The following is a 23,094-nucleotide window of genomic DNA, read 5'->3' on the forward strand; positions in this document are numbered from 1 at the left end:
TAACTTTCACATGGAGATCTTTTTTGCTTGCTTCGTGCTGCTCTTATTAGTATTTTTTTCCTGATTTCTATCCATTTTGGGTTCAATATATGATTCCAAAATATTAGTATTATTTACTCCCTTCTTGGCTTCTTCCCAATTTAGGTGTCCAAAATTGAATTTAATTTCTTTGTATTTTGAAAAAACAATAGTATCTGATATTTAAAATAGATTTAAATTTATCAATTGAGTAATTAGGTTTTAACAATAAAAGTTTGCAAAGTATACATCTATAACATTTGCTTTATGGGTAGTCTTATGTGCGTATAACTAAAAAACTCTATTTACACTTCACTATGAAGTAATATTTGATTTCATGTAAGATCAAAGTTTTAATTGACACCCCATTCTTAGATTGGAAGAGGTGGGAAAGCTTCTTTTTTCTTCTTTTTAATTTTCATTCACACTCGAGTTTGATTATTGTATCAATAGTTACTGTTTTCTAATATCCGATGATATTGGTTTGAAAATGATTCTGATGATCTTTAAGTTAATGCAGTCAACCCTCTGATAGCTTTGGTGCTGGTAGAGGTTATGGACGAGGTCCAGGTGGAAGAATGATGGGTAGACGTGGCGGGCGAGGCTTTTGGTAATTCATTCTCACTTGTCCTGTTAATCTACTATGAATATTCCTCTCCGTGTCGGGTTGGAGGATATTGTTTCATTCTGTGTTTGCTAACTTAACATAATAGTCTTCCATGCCTTCATTTCATTACAACCATTGTGCCTCGATCCGAGCAAGTTGCTGCGGATTTTATGAATCCTTACTGTTCAAGTATCCCATGCACCTTCATTTCATTCTTTTGTAGAATTTAATAACAAAAAACTCACAAAGTTAATTGTAATTTGAAACTTTTTAGATCTTGTGGTTAAGTTTCTCTGACTTGCCATGTTGGTCGGATAACTGTCAGGATGCTTTTATGTATGTATTACATTTTCAGGTTGCGACTGGTTAGATGAATTTCTGACTGTGATTGAGTTTGTTGGCTATTTTATTTTATTATTATGCTCAAACTGGATGCTACTCTTCTAGGTTGGGGTGGCGGGTTGGAACGAAAAACATCACCACCAGGTTATGTATGTCATCGTTGTAAGGTGCCTGGTATGTTTCTTATGTTTCATCCATCAAGTGGTCATTTTCTATAAGAAATCTGCTATTAGCATACTGAGTCATTGTATCCAATTATGACAAAAATCCTTAAATGGCATTTTATTCAGCACTCCCAACAAATGGCGACTTAAAGATGAAAGAATGGTTGAAGATCATAGACATGGAAAACTGGGGAAACTTAATGAATGCCCCACTCAAACTACACGTAGGTACTAATGAAAATTCCAATGAATACACCAACCCCTTTTCTTATATTTTATTTCTATTTTTGGTTATAGTTGAGCTTGACTCATCAAGTAAACTATACAGAAATTGACCTTATCATATGCATATGTGGATTTTGGTTCAAATATGTCTAGCAAGAATCTAACTTACTGGAGCGCCTTATGTTGCTATGCATGATATTTTCAATATTTGAATCTTCCAGATCATAAAGGACTTGTACTAATTTAGTATTCCTATTATGATATTGAACAGTTGAACTTTAATTGTTCAGGGAAATCTTCAGCTGAGTATATCCCGAGACACATGAGGGGGAAATTAGAAACTTTGAGAGTTCAATATATTAACACGAAAGAAGTGAGGTTTTTCCTTACAATCAATTACATGGTGGATTGTTGTTTTCGAACCTAAAGTCCAGTTGGAAGAGTTTAGAGATTTATATGTGGCTTGATTTTTCTACAGAGTCACCATTGGCACTTGGAATAAAGCGGGAAGACTTTGAGATGAGGATCTAGAAATTGATGAGTGGCTTTTTATGCAAGAACCAACAGATATCTATATTCTTGCATATGCCCAAAATGATTTTAGGCACTTGTCAATTGACAACACGTTTCAGAGAAATTGGTTGCACAAATGGAGGTTGACGTATCCATCCCCAATAACTTGTTAGTCATCTTCTTTTATTCTCATCAAGATTGCCCCAAGTTGTACAGACATATCCCAAGGTATGTGAACAATATCCGCGAATTAGCTAGAAACATGAATTTCCTTTGTTAACTAATATGTACAACTACAGCTATTATCATTCTCATCTTCAGGACTTCAAATCTCTAACGGATGGGGTTCCAATCCTTTTCAACGAATTCAGGTTCTGAAGTTGAGAACTCGGTTGGTGCTGAGTTCGGTACTAATGAGTTGGGTTATACAACGTGTGTGAATCTACCTCCGCTCGCTCAAGAATTATTTGTTGTTCATGAATGGAGGTTCTTCAAGCATATCTTTCATGGAGACAATCAGAATGTAAGTTCAAGCATTTGAGCATTTTCAGTGAAATATCACCAACTGTATTACATTGGTTAGTTTAGAATTAAGTAAAGCTAAGTATTTAGATGTAGGATCAAATATGATGCTTAAAAGTACTTTGGTTTTCTTGCAGGTCACTTAAACAATCAATACAATGCTTATTTGTGGAAGTTTTTATTTTTTGGAATGTCAGAAAAGGAAGCCAAACAGATTCTTAAGGTTTTGTAGTTCATAACCCAAATATGAGACTAAAAATAATTCAAGTGTAATTTATTGATTTATTCCCATTCGTAAGAAACAACAACTTATGTTTCTCTTTGCTTTCATGCATTTAAAAGAACACTAAATCTTCTGCTAAGAAATGGGGAACTTAGCAAAGTGTACCGTTATCTAGAAGAAGGTGTGGAAGTCTAATTTAGAATGCAGAGGTTGTCGCTGTTGACATTGCAGGCTATCAAACTGTTGGAAGTAACAGGTGGTTCTTAAATGGTAGCATCTATAAAAGAAAAGTAATTACATGCATGTAGAAGTCTTCATATAAAATCACATATTAGATAAGGTCTTAAAGAAAATTATAGTGACGGGGGAAAAAAGATTATGGAAGTTCAAGCAAGGTTTATAGAGTTACATATTTGCCTACAGATATAGTCAAATTGGTTGAAATTCATCAAAGCAAGCAATCACGGCTTACTAATACATGTCAAAGTTCAAGGTATGCAATAATTAGTTTATATTTTATCTTGATATGCAACTTGATTATTATATTACGTTCATAGCAAAATTACGCGTTAGGCCCGTGCAAAGCATAGGCATACCTATCTAGTTTTATTATATAGAAGAGTGAGTTGGAGAGCGATCAAGGGTATATTTGTCATTTCATATTTAAATGGTACAATCATTAGTCAATAGTCATATCAATTAAGAACTCCATTAGCCACTTTTTTTTCTAGGTTATTTGTTTATATTTTCTTAGTGGATCCTTTATGTGGCTAACAACATTTTTACTTACAAGTTTCAACTTATTTAACCACATTATTTACAAAGTAATATTTTAAATAAATATAAATATCAGTGTAAAGAACTTTTAATATAATATATAAATATATTTATATGTAAGGTTTCATAAAATTGAGATTTGTAATCTTCAAAATAAAATATATTATACTCCAGGTTCATTCCTTTTTATTTGCACCATTTGAGTTGTGCTTATATTTCTAAACATTTGGTTCATTATCTTCAAGAATAGTTTGAACAGAATCTTTTTTTTTTTGCCCTTGTTCAATAAATGTAATCATCATTAATTTGGAAAGAGATATAAAATTTAATTAGGGGTATATTAGTGAAATTGCTTTTAATTTTATAGGAGTAAGAGACTAAATTGTGTTTCTAACCCAAAGAGAGTAAATAAAAAGGAATGAAGAGAGTGCGATATGACAGATAAATTAACCCGCATGTAAAATAACTTTAAACTAACATTAAGTAACGTCTATTTTTTAATACCCTTAATAAAAATTTTAACTCCACCAATATTATATTAATTTGATTTTTGCTTTATTTTTTAATAGATAATTTTCAACCATCTATAATGTATCTTTAGTATTTCATATTATTTTATTATGAAAATGAATATTTGATATATTTATATGGATAAGAACAATCTCTTATCTCCTTAATATAAACACACTATTTACTTTTATTTATTTAGTATATTAGGTAAAAATTATCATATTATAAGAAAATATTGCACGTAAGATTTTTTTAAAAATGTTAATTTACTGAAACTTATAATTTTAATTTACCCTCTTGTATAATTTTCAAATAAAATTTAAAAATAAAAATATTAAAATTAGTTGCTTAATTCAAGAAAATGTGTTTAAGCCGATGTTAAAATAAGCATTGAAGCATATTATATTTAAATTTTAATTAGGACAATCTAAATAAGTTGTAAGCTAGCTACTATTTGATTTTATAAAAATTAAAATTGCTCTTTTAAAGTGTTATTTCTATTATCATTTTCTATCATATTTATTTAAAAATATTAATTTAATTTTTTATATAAAATAACAAAATATTGATAAATACATTTAAAACTGTAATATTGGACCCGTAAAATGGGCCCTTCATTATCTAGTATATTATAGAAGAGTGAGTTGGCGGACGAACAAGGACAAAATTATCATTTCATACAAAATTTAGAATATTTATTTATATGATATAACTTCAAAACAGATATTTAAAATATAATTTTTTTAAAAAAAAATTGAAGTACGTTAAATAGTCAGTGTAAAGAACTTTTGCTATATTATATAAATATATTTATATGTAAGTTTTCATAAAAATTGAGATTTGAAATCTTAAAAATAATATATATATATATATATATATATATAATACTTCATTCATTTTTTTATTTGTTCTATTTAAGTTGTGCTTATATTTCTAATATTTGCTCTTTTAATCTTTCAAGAATAATTTGAACAAAATCTGCTTATCATGCCCTTGTTCAGTAAATGTAATCATTATTAATATGGAAAAAGGCATAAAATTTAATTAGGGGTATATTAGTAAAATTAATTTTAATATTATAGGAGCAAGAGATTAAGGTTTGTGTCTAACCCAAAAGAACAAATAAAAAAAAAATGAAGAGGGTACTATATAATAGATAAATTAACCCGCATGTAAAATAAATTTAAACTAACATTAAATAACATATATTTTTTAATCCCTTTAATAAAAAATTTAACTCCACCAATATTAGTTTGATTTGCACTATATTTTTTATAGAAAATTTTCAACTTTCAATAACGTATTCTTATTATTATTATATTATTTCATTATGAAAATGAATGTATGATATATTTATATGGATAAGAAGAATATCTTATCTCCTTAATATAAATAAACTATTTACTTTTATTTATATAATATATTAGGTAAAAAGACCATATTTTAAGAAAATATTACTCGTAAAATTTTGTAAAAAATGTCAATATACTGACACTTATAATTTCAATTTATCCGCTTGTATATTTTTTAAATAAAATATTAAAATTAGTTACTTAATTCAAGAAAATGTGTTTGACCTAGTGTTAAAATAAGCATTGAAGTATATTATATTTTAATTTTAATGAGGGCAATTTAAATAAGCTAAAGTCTATTATTTGATTTTATAAAAATAAAAAAGATTAGCTTTTTTAAAATTGTTATCGTTATTATCATTTTCTATCATATTTATTTAAAATATTAATTTAAATTTTTTTATAAACTAAGTAAATACAGATAAATATATTTAAAACTATAATATTGGGCTCGTAAAATGGGCCCTTCATTATCTAGTACCTATATATAAGTGAGGATACCAAGTTTTGGTAGTCCTCACAAAACTTTTTATCCATTCTTGTTGCTCCATATGGCTCTTTCTTTTGTTCATGTTGCTCTTTCATTTGTTTTTATTTTATTTTTTCCTTTACAATCATTTCTTTCTTTTATCTTTTCCTTAATTTATCTGACACTCAATTCTTTTTCTTTTCTTTTTTTTTTTAAATCTTTTTATTTTAAGTATATTTTTGCATGAATATTTATTATTGATGTATCTTGAGTCTTTAATATTGTACTCCTTCCATCTTAATTAAAGTTTCTGAATTTTGTGCTTTTAAATTAAAAATATGTTCCTTCTATCCCATATTAGTTGTCTACTTTCTTCATCACATGCCCTTACATAATCATAAATAAGAAGAGTAGTTTTATAAATTATTTTAAAAAAATTATAAATTTGCATACACTTAAAAAAGAATTTCAATTGTTAAAGTAAAATAAAAAAATTCAGTTAATTCTATTTTGTTTTGAAACTTGACAAATAATTTGGGCTATTATTGTTGATAATGTGGACAACTAATATGAGATGAATGGAGCATGTAGTTTTTAAATCTTGTAGTCTTAAACTTGTCATGTAGAATGTTAAAATTGAAAAACTTACAAAATATAGAAAAAATCTTTTTTCGGAGACATACCCAAAAAGAAGTAAGACATTTAAATTGAGATGAATGAATAGTACATTTTTATGAATGTAGCTCTTTACTTTCTCTGATCTATATTATATTTTATTTTTAACGTTTATACTTAAATTATAATGAATATGTTTTATCTAATGATGATGGTCTTAATAATTTTTTTAAAATAAAAATTAAGACAACTGAATTTTTACATAACCAAAAACTTATAGTAAATTGGTACTATTTAATTAAGGTAACGTAATGAAGATTACTTATTATTTATGGAGGAAAATAATTTTGTAAGGAGTATGTCAAAACCAAAAATATATAACTAAGAATAAAAAAAGCCAATTAAATTACTCTTTATAATTTTTTATTGTAAATTTTTGAAAAATTTAGTAATAATGAAAATTTTTGAACAATTCATTTTGATGTGTCATTAGGTTTTATTAATTATACAGTAAAAGAATATGATACAAATAATTTTTTTTAATTAAAGTATTATTATTTTTATATTTAGAGTTTAGGTCCGGGCTTAGCACGGGCTACGGATAACTAGTATTTATATATATATGTGTGTGTGTGTGTGTGTGTGTGTGTGTGTGTGTAATAGGGGAGAATTCAAAGATTTGGTAGTACTAAGTTGGATTCCAACTAATGTTTATCCAAATATTTTGCCATCTTTAGTTAGATTACAACTAATGCTTATCAATTACTTTAAAAGTTTTTTTCTTCTTATAAATTTACCCTTTGACATGTGTTTTTAACTTATTATTTCGTATTAATTTGCTTCGTCTCCTTTTTCATATTATCCTTGATTTAGTTTAATATTACTTTACTTTTTGAGATACTTTACAATACCTTAATTTGCTTCCCTCCTCCCCCCCCCCCCCCTCTCCCCAACCCAAACACACACGTCTACCTCTTTTTCTTTTGCATTATCTATAATCTATATCTATATCTATAATAATATTAAAAGTGTGAAGTTCCTTAAAAATGTTGTTTGCACTTTTACCCTTCATTAAAAGTCTTCACTTTAGACAAAATCATCTTTTCACTATTTTTTTTATAATATTTAAGAGTTGAAAATTAATCAAATATAGTTATGGTAAAACCTTTCTTTATTAGAAGTCTCTATTAATTTATGGAATAAAAATTAAAATCTATCATATTTAGATAATTTCTTTCTTGAAAGAAAAGGTTTTGGACTTCTAAATCAGTTAGAATTTTATCTCATATATATATTCAAAATGTGAAGCGTCTTAAAAATGTAGTTTGAACTTTTTACTCTTCACTAAAAGTCTTTACTTTAGATAAAATCATCTTTTTACTATTTTTTTCTAGTATTTAAGAGTTGAAAGTTAATCAAATATATTTATGGTAAAAACTTTCCTTATTAGAAGTCATCTATCAATTTATGAAATAAAAAATAAAATCTACCATATTTAGATAATAACTTTCTTGAAAGAAAAGGTTTTGGACTTCTAAATCAATTAGTATGTAGTTAGAAGTCCAAAACCTTTTGAATTTCTTAATATATTAAAAGTGCAAAGGGTCTTAGAAATATTATTTGAATTTTTTGTCCTTCATTAAAAGTCTCTGCTTTAGATAGAATTGTCTTTTCACTGTTTTTCTAATATTTATAAGAGTTGAAAATTAATTAAATATTTATAGTAAAACACAACTAATATCTTTTTCCTTAGTTTAAAAATTCTAAATCAACTAGAGTTGATTTTAAGAAGATCTAAAAAATCTAGAAGTAATATGAAAGCATTAGAGTAAGAAAGATATAAGAAATACCAAAATATTAAAAGTTTTAAGTAAGTAATCAAATATTTTCTAAAAGTTAACTTTAAAAATAAATAAAGATTTTAAATATAGAAAAAAAATAATCGTACTACTAATATGATTCAGATCGACGCATCTCTCTTAGACTCTAGCAGCAAGAAAAAGAGGTACTGCATAACAAATGCAAACATAGCGATCCATTAAGCACTTGAAACTTCGAGTGGTAATATATATCTATATCTATGATATATTAAAAGTGTGAAGACCGTTAGAAAAGTGATTTGAACTTTTTGCCCTTCATTAAAAGACTATTCTTTAGATAAAACTGGCTTTTCACTATTTTTTCAAATTTATTATTTAATTATTTATTATTATATTAACTAGACTTCCTAAAATATATGAGACTCCTAAAATATAAGGTAGGATAATTAATTAATACTTTTCTTTCTACTAGACTTTCTAAAATATATGGAACTCCTACAATATCTAGTAGGAGAATTAATTAATATTTGTTTTTCTGCTGTTCAATTAGAAAAATACTCCTAAAATAGGACTCTGTTAAGGAAATACTTTTATAAATATATAGATGTACGTTAAACTAGAGAACAAACCCGTTTGTCTATTGGGAGAATATGATTGATGCTCATCTAACTTAATTCGATTGCATGTCTAGATTGGTGAATACTTAATTTTCTAACCCTCAACTTCTTCACTGTTTTTGTTAGCATAATAGAATTCAACATGTATGTATATGTATTTCTTCTTTGTTTTCATTCAAAATCATTCTTTAGGGTCAAAATTTTGACTCAGACAAGAATTAGTTGGATCAAAATGAAGCTTTGTGATCACTATTATATTATTTTTTTATAGTTTATAGATCGTAGATGAATGTCGGCTGGCTTTGAAGAATTTCTCGTGTAAAGGTTAGGTATAATTATATTATTTTGATATCTTTATGATCTTATTATTTTATTTTAATTAACAGATGCTAGATGAATGTGAGTCAGCTTTGAAATTTTTTTTAGGTAAAGGTTAGGTTTAATTGTATTATCGTAATATTTCTATTAGTTTGTTATTTTGTGGTAGTTTACAGTTCGTAGATGAATCTCAATTGGCTTTGAAAATTTTTTGTGCGTAAAATTTAAGTTTAATTGTATTGTTTTGATATCACTTTTATCGTATTATTTTGTTGCACGTAACGATCGAAAAATTTGATGAAATGTGTGATATTTGTGATTTTGTGTGATTTGAGTATTTTACCCCTCCCCATAGTTGCATTATGATATTTCTGGGGTGTGGGAGTGATTGTCATGATTTTTGATGTATTTTGGTATCATTTATGCAATATTGTGGTTTTTTATGGCTTCGAGAGCCTTATTTTGGACTTATGTGGATATCTTTAGATCCGTGCAAGAGATGGTCAAACGGAATGCGCCAGCAGCTCCAGAATATCAATTTTAGGCTAAATAGACCTTCAGTTTGGATCCCGATGCACTCGAGCTTATTTCGACCTATTGGTCAGAAAGTTGAAAAATTAGAAATATGAGTGTGGGATCCACATTTGATCGAAACGACCTCAGATGGAAAATCCAACTTTGCCAGCAGATCCGGAATATCAATTTTAGGGTGTTAGCATGTTTGGTTGGCCTATAATACCTACTGAGTACAAGTGGATCGCACTCATGCCTACTGCACCCTTTCGGTGCAGGTCCTAGCTCGAATGCGCCTCAGTTTGATTGACTCGGGCGATTGTTGGAACTTCCAAGGTAGCGGGTGGACATTCATGCGCCCGAAGTTTACCTCTATTATTTTATAGTAGATATGTCTTTATTAGTATTCAGAGACTGTCACGCCCTATTTCGAACCGGTCGAAACAGCACAAGAATTATGGTGGTATGTCGTGACTCTTGGGATTTGAAAATTATTTTTTAGAGTCGCCACCTAAATTTTTAGGGAAATTAGAAAAAAACCATTCTTTATATAGAAAACTCTGTTTTGGGTCTTTCAAAAATATTTAGAGATTCTGAATAAGGATTTTGGTTACCCAAGGGGAAAGTGTTAGACATCCCTCAGGGCCTATCCGAAGATAGTCCTTACGCTTAGTTTAGGAAAATATTAAAAAAACTTATTTTGTTATTTGCTCAAAAGAATGATAAGAAAAATATTTATTATTATTTGTTATTCAAATGAAAATTTAAGGTATATCAAACATGACGTTACGACGTACAAAGAAAGTAATGCAATTATCGCAAAATATACATGCACTTTATGTATGAAAAGGATGATAATATAATTTTATATATATTAGAAAAATTTAAAATCATATAATTCTACAGGAAAAATCGAAGAAATATGTAGGTTTAAATGGTTAACTATAATTATTTATGAAGTAAATAAAGTATCTTATGACATAGGAATTTATTTGTGGAATGTACTTTCAAGAGTATAAAAAAAATAGATGCTGAATTATGGATGTATTGAAATTATGTAAAAAATAATAAGGATAATAATAATAATTGTAATAATGATAATAATAAATTAAAATAATGACGATAGTTTCAGTAAGATAATAATAATAATAATAAAATTAATATTGGTAATAACAATGATCAATAATAGTAACAAAATAATTATTATAATATAAAACAATATACCTTGTACGCGGTAACAGATGAATATATATATACCTTGCATTTCTATCTTGAAAACTCAAGTAAAATATGGCGCTAAACAATTAGGATTATTTATCAAAAAAAAAAAAAGAGAAGTTAAATTGGTGGGTGAACTCCTAAAATTGTAATTTTGTAATGTTTTCCTATTAGTTTTGAAAACTTTATTTTATTGTTATATATTTTAAGAGAAACATAAAGGTTACCATGCCCATTTTATTTAAACGTTTGCAATGAGTTTCGAAAGGTTAATCGAATAAAAAGCGTATTTTCTAATAGTAATCAACGTGTTGTTTGCGGAAATCAGGAAGTTAAAGCTACATGATAAAATCTACATGTATAAATAACACAATTCAACAATCAAATAAAGCTATTCTCAACAAGATAGACAACAAAAGTTATTCATTATAAAAGAACTCAATACGGATTAAAATATGAATTAAATCTGAAGACGATGAAAAGTATTAGACTCCATTTAGGCTCCTAATTTGCGAGACATCTGAGGCTCTACACTCCTATTAGCGTTTGACCCGATGTGAGGTCAAGATGAGTTCCGTTGGGGAACTCCAACTCCGGAATTTACATGAAAAAGAAAAAGAGGATAAAGATTAGAAGATCGTTCAAGTAGTTAAAGATAATATGACAACACCATATGAATAAATACCCCGATAAACATTTAGTCTTAAGTAAACAAAGCTAGGAATCTGAGTATGTGGGCTTATTCACAAATAGATACAAAAACACCTCTTTATTGCTTGACCAACGTTCACAATTAATAAATACCATTACTCATAGGGAGATAGAAACGAGCACTCACAGGGAAAACAAGCATATAATGAAATAATAAGAAAATCGAAGGGAAACTATTAAGTGGAAGTATTTACTGTCTTAAATATGTTGGCTTGATCTAATTAAAAAGAAAGAAGAAGCCTTTAGTACCAGATGGTATTCAACATGCACATCATTCCAAATAATATCTTTAGACTAGAAGTATAAGAATATATACATGTGGAAAAACTGAAGAAACATAAGCGTCACACAAAAGGGCACATAACAGATATCGCCAAGCTAAAGTCATTTCTCCACAATTTCTTGTTTAATTTTACCTCAGAACTCTAACCTCGGGACGTTGAGACAAGAATTAATTCGATTTGAGGCAAACAAATAACAACACTAAGAAAAATTTACGGCCGAAACAAATCACCTACCCACAAAACCACCCAGGGGTAACATGGACAAATGTTTTAACGAAATAACAGTAACATCACGGCGGAAAACTCAAACAAGAACAACCAGTATATCAGTGACTCTCCTAACTCTGCCAATTTCCTAGTGCCAATGAATCCTACATATACATATGTTCATTTATGAGCCAAAACTACTGTGGAAAGCATTTCTAAATAAATCGTTTTCTGGTTTTCAAATTCCACAAACCTTCTTCGTAGTAACATCCTAAAAAGTGAAGGATGACACAATTTCCTACTGTTGTATGCGTTTGCATTAAAACGAGAGCTTTGACGAGTTATATGATTTCAAAAGACGACGCAAATAGAAGGCGTTTCACGCATTTTTTGCATACTTCGACACAAAACAGTACTGAAATTAAAATGGCCATGCTTGGTATTTGACTTTACAGAGAAAACGAGTGATAACATCAATACGGGCTCAGAACACAGACAAGACCCTTTTCAACCACAACCATATTAACTTGGCAGTAATTCATACACCCAACCATCTCCGAATCAACAAACAACCATCAAAATTACCAACCATATATCCAAAGAAAAAAAAAAGAAAAAAAGAAAAAGAGACGAAGGCGAAATGAAAAGACAAAATCTTACATTTTGGGGGCAGCAAACTCGGGCTTTTAACGTCAAGCTACTTCCTGGTAACCATAAACTCAACTTCGGGACGTGAAGGTTGGACTCGAAATAATACAAAGAAGAAAGGGACAAACGATTCAGTAACTTGAATTTTACGAATTTCTACCCCTTTTTTGGTTTTCTTCGTTTTTTTTTTCTCTCTATTTCTTTTACACTAATTTCTACTATTCTTCTCTCGAATTTTTGGCCCTTTTCCCTAATCTTTAAACCCTTTTCGCCCCCTTTTTTTTTTTTGCATTTTTCCTCACCAGTAAAATCTTTTTCTCTCGAATTTGCTCTGTTTTTCTTACTCCCTTTTCCTTTCTCTATTTGTTTTTCTTGTTTTTCAAACTCTCCCCCAGCTAAGTTTTGCACTCCTCCGCACCAGTATTTATACACGAAATCCGGATGTGAAAGTTCGAATTTAAACACAAGAGAAAAGTTCCAACGGGTGAAACTCCATATGGAGAAAATCCCCATTCGAAAACCAAATTTCATAGCCTTTTAGACATCCATTTTGATGATTTTCGGACTTCAAAAACTCGGATTTGAAATTGATTTTGAATTGTTGCACCGAATCGGGATCTGTTCTTTCTGATTTTCACGGATTCGATGGGTTGGACGTTTAGAAAGAGGAGAGATTTTTTGGCAAGTGTGGCAGCTGCGTCTGCCATGGCCGCAGGCTATAGCAATTAGGGTTTTGATAGCTTTCATGGTTTTTGGTAAGATGGAGAAGACGAGAGAGAAGAGAGAGGAAACGATGTTCGGTTTTGGTATTGATTTGGGAAAGGAGAATAGGGACTGCCTGTTTCTCGAAAAATGGGGAAACCACGCGTGAACTGTTTTTGTTCAGAAGGAAAGAGACGGGTGAAAAAGCATTTAATGAATCGATTTTGAAAATTTGACCAATCTCGGTTTGTCCGATCTCTTGATCGGACGGATAAAAATAAATAATAATAATGGTAAAAAAAAATATTTATATATAGAGAGAGCTAAATATAAAAATGGATTAAAATTGATTATTTTTTTTATTCGTCCGATCATTTAATCGAACAGATTAAATTTAATAATAATAATAAACAAATAAATAGATGAATAAATAAATAAAAATAATTAAATATATAGAGTATATATATATATATATATATAAAGTTAAAAATTTTAGATTTTTGGGTTAAAAAAAATAAATTGACGGGCTAGATTGATTGATGTCGGTTAGATGAAAAGGTGAAATGGACATGAAAATTGTACTGAATTTTGGGCTAGTTTTCGGTTCTCTTGTTTGAAAATTATAAAAAAAAAAAAAAAAAAGTTGGGTTTGGATGAAATAAATAAATTGAATGTTGAATTATTGTTAGCCCGAATACTTTTCTACTGAAATTAAATTTATCGATGTTTCCTGATATTCTAAAAATTATTTTAGTTTAACGTATATAAATTACAAACATAATTCTTAGAGCGTCCATTCAATATCTTTTTACAATTAAATATTAACAAAATATACGTATATACATGTGTGTGTAAAATAAGGATATAAGCTATGTGTGAAAATAAGAACAAAATATATATATGATCACAATATCGCCTAAAATTAGAAAAGATGCGAATGCGAATACCCAAAGATATATATATTTCATTTGTTAAAATATTTAATTATATTTAATTTAAAAAATTTATATTATGATAGAATAATAGATTTCTCTTTTATTAAAATTCGAAGAAATAGAAAGAAAATATGAATCTTATTTTTTATTTAATTTTTAAAAATTATTTAGGGCCGAAGAGCATCGGTAAAATAATTAAAGGAAAAAGTGCGAGCCAAAATTGGTTGTCAATAGAGATAGTTATTATTCCTTTGTGGTTATTTTTTTGATGTATTTACTCTTGAATTGTATTAGTAGTTCTTACACTATTGACACCTAGTTTTGTGCATGATTGGTATTTTGAATAAGTTCTTTCTGCATTGTTATAATTACTTAAAAGGTTCGGCTTCATTCTAGAAGCCTTACCTTAGGATATTTCTTTCTTTTCCTCTTTTCGTATTGAATTGGGTGATAGGCTTACTTATCAAGGTACGCCGCGACAAGTGCCATCATGACCCTCGTTTTTGGATCGTGACAAATTGGTATCGCAACAGCCAAGTTTCATTGGTCTCAACAGTGTAAGAATGGGATGTCTAATAGAGTCTCACGAATTGATGCATAGACATTCGTATCTATCTTCGAGAGATTATAGGATGTCTTTAGGAAACATTTCTCATTTTATTCCTTATCGTACGAATTATTTCACATCTTGTGTTCTGAGTTGTGTTTCACTCTTTTTACGCGAATGGTGTGGCTTATACTACTATCTATTGAGAGATGCAGAGAGAGATTGGTGGAGGTCGCTTGTCAGTTATAGACCCCGCGATTCTTCTGATATGACTTGGAATCAGTTCGTCGAGGCTTTCTAGAGAGATTTGTGCCTTTATGTTTGAAAAGATCATATGCGAGATGAGTTTGATCATTTAGAGCAGGGCTCGATGACAGTTTCTGAGTATAAAGCATGCTTCCATGCCCTGTCTAGATATTTCTATGATAGCATTTCCATCGAGTCTAAGAAGGTTTGAAAGTTCGTAAAGGGTTTGGATGTTCCTCTTTAGTTGGCTACATCTCAGATGGTTGTGTTTGGGGTTTCTTTCTAGGGTATAGTGGATCATGCTAAGATGACAAAGGATATTCTTAGTGCATCTCAGGGAGGCGCCAAGAAGGCGCGGTATTTTGATAAGTTCAGAAGTTAGAACTTTTGAGGTAGAGATTTTAGAGATTCTCGTGGATACCATGGTAGGCTAGTGCAGGTGATTTTATAGAGTTCAGCTGGTGTATTTTCTAGTACAGCAGTTCAGGGTGACCGTTCAGGCTCAGTTGTACTTTCTCTTATTGAGACTGGTCATAGAGGTTGCTATGTGTGTGATGAGATTATTCATGTAGCCAAGGACTGTTCTCGCCATGTGTTTAGAGATATTCTTATTTCAGCTGTGAGAGGTAGAGGTTCTACTAAAGGTGCAAGAGGTAGAGATGGTAGAGCCCGTGTTGGTGGTCATGGGGCTACTCAGCCAGTTGGTAGTTGTGGACAGTGTTATGCTATACCAGTCAGATCTAAGGCGGAGGCTTCAAATGTTATGATCTCAGGTACTGTTCCATTTATTTTAGACCTGCATCTGTGTTATTTAATCCTGGATTGATTTTCTCCTATGTGTCTGTGTATTTCTCTTTGGATTTTGATTCTGTTAGTGAGCCTCTTTCCATGCATATTCGTATATCTACCTCGATAGGTGATTTTTTAGTGGTAGATTGGGTGCATCGATCTTGTGTTGTGGCTTTTGCCAAGTGTGAGACATTGGTAGGCTTGTTTGTATTAGATATGGTCGATTTTGATATTATTTTGGGTATGGATTGGTTGGCTCCTTATCATGTTGTCTTAGATTATTTTGCTAAGACTGTGACTTTAGCTTTGGCTGGTGTGACAAGGATAGCTTGGAAGGGTGCACTTTATTCGGGTCCTAAGAGGATTATATCTTATCTTCAGACTCGTAAATTAATTGAGAGGGGATGTAATCTTACTTGGCCCATATTCGTGACACCAGTATTGTTTCGCCGCCTTCTCTTGGATTTTATCTGTATCGTCCGTGAGTTGATGGATGTGTTCCTATGGACTTATCTAGTATGCCTTCGAATTGAGATATTGATTTCAGTATTGATATTGAGTCGGACACCAAGCCCATTTCTATTCCTCCTTATAGGATAGCCCCAGTAGAGCTGAAGGAACTGAAGAATTAGTTGTAGGAGTTATTGGATAAGGGATTTATTTGACCTAGTGTTTTACCTTGGGGTGCGCTCGTCTTGTTTATTAAGAGAAATGATGGGTCTATGCGAATGTGAATTAATTATCAATAGTTGAAATAGGTGACAGTTAAGAATAATTATCTTCTTCCTCGCATCAATGATTTGTTTAATCAACTTCAGGGTGTTGCGGTGTTTTTAAGATTAATTTGCGGTTCAGTTATCACCAGTTGGGGATTAGAGCTTCAGATATTTCAAAAATAGTTTTTCAGACTCGATATAGTCATTATGAATTCTTGGTCATGTCTTTTGGGTTGACCAATTCCCCTACCTCGTTCATGGAGTTGATGAATCAGGTATTTCGACCATAGCTCAAGTCTTTTGTTATTGTGTTTATAAATAATATCTTGGTGAATTCCAAGAGTGAGGTTGAGCATGAGGAGCATTTACGTATTGTGCTTCAGAGATTGAGGGATGAGAAATTGTACATGAAGTTCTCTAAGTGCAAGTTTTGGTTAGAGTCTGTTTCTTTCTTGGATAATATGGTGACTAAGGAAGGTATTATGACTGATCCAGCTAAGGTTGTAACGGTTCATGATTGGGATAAACCTATTTCGCCCATCGAGATTCATAGTTTTATTGACTTGGTGGGTTATTATCGGTGTTTTATTGAGGGGGTTTTCATCCATTGCAGCTCAATTGACTAAGTTGACTCAGAAAAAGATTTTCATCTAGAAGTCTGATGTCTGTGAGGCAAGCTTTGAAAATCTAAAGGATTTGTTGACTTCAGCTCCTATATTGAATTTGTCCAAGGAGGATGTAAGCTTTATCGTGTTTTGTGATGCTTCTGGTGTTGGATTAGATACTGTGTTAATGCAAGAGGACAAGGTGATTACGTATGCATCTCTTCAGTTGAAGCCTCATGAGAGGAATTATCCTACCCATGATTTAGAGCTGTACGCAGTTGTGTTTTTCTTGAAGTTGTGGAGGTACTACTTGTATGGAGTCCGTTGTGAGATCTTCTCAGGACATCGTAGCCTTCAGTACTTCTTCACCCAGCGAGATATTCATATGAGGCAATGTTGTTGGCTTGAGTTACTTAAGGATTATGACTGAACTATTTTTTTCTATCCGGGCAAGGCTAATGTAGTTGCAGATGCCTTGAGCCGAAAATCGACTAGCATGGGTAGCTTGGTGCATTTTTTTTATCCAGGAGAGGCTTTTGGCCTTAGAGGTTCAGTTTTTAGCTAACCAGATGGTTAGGCTTGATATTTAGACACCGGGGTATGTTTTGGCATTTGTGAATACTAGATCTTCTTTGATGGAGTAGATTCAAGCTCAACGGTTTGACGATGTTGGATTGGGGTTGATTCACGATAAGATGTTGAGTGGGGAGGCTAAGGAAGCCTCACTTGATTCAGATGGAGTTTTGACGATTGAGGGCTGAGCTTGTGTGCCGAGAGTGGTGATTGGATTAGGTTGATCTTAGAGAAGGCCCATTATTCTAGATATTCTATCCATTCAGGTTGACTAAGATGTATCGTGATTTGAGACAGCCCTATTGGTGGGGTGGTATGAGGCGAGATATAGCAGATTTTATGTCTCATTGCCTATGTTGTCAACAGGTGAAGGCCGAGCAAATGAGACCTGGTGGTTTGCTGTAGAGGTTACTCGTTCCCGAGTGAAAGTGGGAACGAACCACTATGGACTTCGTGGGTTGCCTCGTACTTCTCATTGTTCTGATAGTGTTCGGGTCATCGTGGATCGATTGACCAAGTCAACTCATTTTATTTTGGTTCAGGTCTTACTCAATGCTGAGAGGTTAGCCCATATCTTCATTTGTGAGATTATGCGTCTGCATAGTGCGTCCGTGTCTATTATTTCAGATTGAGTTTTTGTGTTCACATCTCACTTTTGGAAGGCTTTCAGGATGAGTTGGGTACTTGGGTTGATTTTAGCACAACGTTTAACATCTAGATTGATGGTCAGACAAAGCGGACTATCTAGGTTTTGGAGGATATGCTCCGCACATGAGTGATGGATTTTAGTGGCCAGTGGGAGCAGCATTTGGCTTTAGCAGAGTTTGTACATAGTAATTAATAGTAACTACCATTCCAGTATTGATATGACTTTTTTGAGGTGTTGTATGATAGGCATTGTCACTCCCCGATAAGTTGGTTTGATGTTTCAGAGGTGAGACTTCGAGGTACGTACTTGCTTCGTAAGTCTTTGGATAGAGTCCGGGTCTTTTAGGATAGACTCAGAGCGACTCAGAGTATGCATAAATGTTATGTTGATCATAGACTTCGTGCCTTGAGATTTGGTGTTGGTGATCGTGTTCTTCTTCGAGTTTCACCTATGAAGGGTGTGATGAGGTTTGGGAAGAAAGGCAAGTTTAGCCCTAGGTATATTGGTCCATTTGAAATTCTTTGGGCTGTTGGTGATGTGGCTTATGAGTTGGATTTGCCCCCTTATCTATCAGTTGTTCATCTAGTTTTTCATATTTCTAGGTTTCGTTGCTATATTCCTAATAAGTCTCATGTTATTCATTGGGAGCCGGTTCAGTTAGATGAGTAGATGTCCTTTGTTGAGGAACCAGTTTCCCTTTTGGCTAGGGATGTTAGGCAGTTGCGCTCTAGAGTGATCCCTGTGGTTAAGGTCTAGTAGCGACATCGACCTATAGATGAGGCTACTTGGGAGGTTAATTCTGATACGCATAGCTCTTATCCTCAATTCTTCATTGATTCAGGTGTTGCTTTGCCTTAGTTTGAGAACGAATTAGATTTTTATTGGTGGATGATGTAACGACCTAAAAATTTGATGAAATATAATATTTATGTGATTTGACTATTTTACCCCTCCCTGTAGTTGCATTATGATATTTCTGGGGTGTAGGAGTGATTGGCATGATTTTTGATGCATTTTCGTATCATTTATGCAATATTGTGGTTTTTTATGGCTTCAAGAGCCTTATTTTGGACTTACGTGGATATCTTTTGATCCATGCGAGGGATGGCCAAATGGATTGCGCCAGCAGCTCCGAAATATCAATTTAAGTCTAGGTAGACCATCAGTTCGGGTCCTGGTGCACCCGATCTCATTTCGACCTATTGATCGAAAAGTTAAAAAATTAGAAATATGGGTATGGGACCCATATTTGATCGAAACGACCTCGAATGGAAAATCCGACTTTGCCAGCAAATTCAGAATATCAATTTTAGGGTGTTAGCATATTTGGTTTGATTTTACGGCTTTTAAATCTCATGTCGACCCTTGGTTTGAAAAATTATAATTTTAGATTTTGAGAATCAACTTTGTGAAAATGATGTTTTTTTTAAATCTGATATCTCCATCGCATTCGAAGCTTCGAATTTAGTATGGTTGCATAGTTTTTTTGCATGTATAGGACTCCAAACGCATCTCGAGCACCCCGTCGAAGTCCGATCAACCAACAAAAAAACTGCTATTGCAGAAAATCTGCAATAAATAGTATATTTTCATCCTTTTTGATCCATTTTGCTTATTTTCATCTTGGCTCTTGCGAGTTAAACCCTAAAATAGTGTGGGAGCTTAAAAGTAAAGTTTGTGAGAGCTTGAGAAGCTAGAATTCACCTTTTTCTTGGTTTTGTTACGGATTAAAAGTAAGAATTCACCATTTTCTTAGTAATTTCTTGATTAATTTCTCAAAACCCCAAAAATCTTAGGGCTTGATTTTAAACTCCGATTTCACTTATTTTTACTTGGATGATATTTTTATCTTATAATTACTAGTTTTTCATCAATTTAACTCTTAAAACAACTCCGATTCTTATTGTAATCCGGATTTCAAAGATTTTACCCGGTAAAGCTCAAAAATAATTTTTCTTCTATTTGAACCCCATTTTTTACTCGATTTAACTTGAATTTTCAGTTGTAGGTTCCTAAAATATATGGGAAATATGTTTTTGAAGTAAAGTTCCGATTTTGCCTTCTTTTTTGAAAATCCATTTTGGGGATTCGTTTTGACCCCGAACCAAAAGTAGCCAATATAGATGTCGTTGGTTTTGTCTTAATGTATAAATTTCATATTTGATGTTTTTAGGGGAGTTCAAGATTATTTGTGAAAAGTACGATTGCGGATTCAAGTGTAGCGGATCAGTTTCGACTTTCGAGGTAGGTTATGGCTTAACTCTTTCAGACTGGGCTGAGTAGTAAATGGTGATATAAAATGAATGTTAAGGGTGGAAACTAATCATGAAAAATAGCTATTTATGTGTTGTGCCCGTGTGGGGGCCTATATATGATGTACTTGTCGAAATTGAGTTATTATGTGATGAATGTGATCGTGTGAGGTTCTATGTGATATTGATAGCCTTGAATATATGTGAATAATTGTATTGTGTTGTTAAAATGCTTAATGTGGTACCATTGGTGTATTGTGATTATATTCATATTTTATTGGCTTTTAAGACATGTGGAAATTCATTGATGAAACGAAAATAATAAGTGGATATTGGCTTATATGGTTGTGGAAATGTATCATTGTGGTTGGTTGTGGAAATTTATCATGTGATTAGTTGTGGAAATACTCATTGTGATTGATTGTGAGCATTACATCATCATATGATACTCATTCATGAAACATTGGTACCACTATGACAACGTCTGAGAAACACTTGCAACACTTTTTAAAAGATATTGTAACACCTTATAAAACCTTTTTCGAGGGATGTGCCAGAAAGGAGATATGAGATATGTGGATTGTATACGAGTTGGCAAACCCCCTATGGGTCCTACATCGGAAAGTTTTAGCTCCGTAGGTGTATACGAGAATTATACGATGATCCTGGAGGTTATGGGACGACCTCGTACATCATCATCATCATTATCATATACATTGCACTTAATTTATTGTGTTTATATTGTGTTGTATTGCTTTATTGACTTGTCATCTATGTATTTGTCTTACCTTCCTTTACTTGTATTTGATGATCTTGTATCTACATGTTCTCTCTTGTTCTATTTATATGTGATATAATGTATACTTATGTTTTATATCTTGTTGTGTTATTGTATATATGTGAGATATATTAGAACTGTTAGTGCAAACGGTGTGGGCTACCGTTGTGGGATATTTTTTGATTGCAGGTGACGTGCCCTTAGTGTATATTTTGTATGTTTTATTTACTACTTTGCTTGGTCGACCTATAATATCTATTAAGTACAAGTAGATCGTACTCATGCCTACTGCGCCCTTTCGGTGTAGGTCCTAGCTCGAATGTGCCTCAACTTGATTGACTCGGGCGATTGTTGGAGCTTCTAAGATAGCGGTTGGACATTTATACGTCTGAAGTTCACCTCTATCTTTCTGTTGTAGTAGATATGTCTTTATTAGTATTCAGAGACAGTTATTATTCCTTTGTGATTATTTTTTCGATGTATTTGACTTTTGGGATTATATTAGTAGTTCTTACACTATTGACACCTAGTTTTGGGCATAATTGATATTTTGGATATGTTCTTTCCGCATTGTTATGTTTACTTATATGGTTCGACTTCATTCTAGAAGCCTTGCCTTGGGATATTTCTATCTTTTTCTCTTTTCGTATCAGTTTAGGTGATAGGCTTACTTGTCAAGGTACGCCGCGACAAGTGTCATCATGACCCTCATTTTTGGATAATGACATTACAGTTTACATGTGATAGATAAATGTTGATCGTCTTTGAGATTTTTTTATGTAAAGGTTAGGTTTAGTTGTATTATTTTGATATCTCTATTATCGTATTATTTTGTTATTGTTTGCAGGTGGTAGATGAATGTCGGACGACTTTGAGAAAAATTTATGTGTAAAGATTAGATTTAATTGTATTATTTTGATGTTTCTATCATTGTATTATTTTGTTGCAATTTACAGATGATAGATGAATTTCGATCGACTTTTAAAAATATTTTTGATAAAGGTTAGGTTTAATAAATAAATTTTCCATCTTTACATACTCAAAATATATTAAATTTAATTATTATATTCATTTTTATTATTTAAACAGATATCCTATTTAGTGTAATGTTTGAACTCATTAAAGTGAGGTACACGTGCAAAGCGCGTACATCTAAACTAGTATATATGTATGTGTGTGTGCGCGCGCTCGCGTGCTTAGAATAAAATATATGTTATGTTTACATTATTATATTTAAATCTTTGAGAGGTGATTTAAATTTTTTGCACTTCGTTAAAAATCTTCGAAATAGATAAAATTATTTATTTTTAAATAATAAAAAATTACACATGTGAAGCACGTACAGTTAATATATATATAATAACGTTAAGTCGCTAATTTTGATGAACAAGTATATGTTACTTGTATTTATTTTATTTTAAATTTTTTCTCAATAAATAATAATCCTAAAACATATAATGATTCACATTACTTTACTACCATATATAATGGATAACACCCAATTTTTTAGGTTTCACATGAATTTATTATGTCAATTTTATCATAAATTATATTTTAAAGACCTTGGAAGTTCTCACCCATTTTTGTAAATTTAAATAATTATATTGACATTTAAAATTTTATACAAAA

The 23,094-nt window shown here is 31.4% G+C and overlaps 1 long non-coding RNA gene across 1 annotated transcript; it reads left to right on the forward strand.

Annotated features, from left to right (window-relative positions):
• The first annotated feature begins 1,071 nt into the window (after positions 1 to 1,071).
• LOC124889805 lies at positions 1,072 to 1,725 on the forward strand. The gene is made up of 3 exons (XR_007048706.1): positions 1,072 to 1,141; positions 1,258 to 1,359; positions 1,647 to 1,725. It is a non-coding gene; the product is annotated as an uncharacterized LOC124889805 (long non-coding RNA).
• The last annotated feature ends 21,369 nt before the right edge of the window (positions 1,726 to 23,094 follow it).

The sequence above is a fragment of the Capsicum annuum genome, chromosome 12, assembly GCF_002878395.1.
Source record: "Capsicum annuum cultivar UCD-10X-F1 chromosome 12, UCD10Xv1.1, whole genome shotgun sequence".
Lineage (NCBI taxonomy): Eukaryota > Viridiplantae > Streptophyta > Magnoliopsida > Solanales > Solanaceae > Capsicum > Capsicum annuum.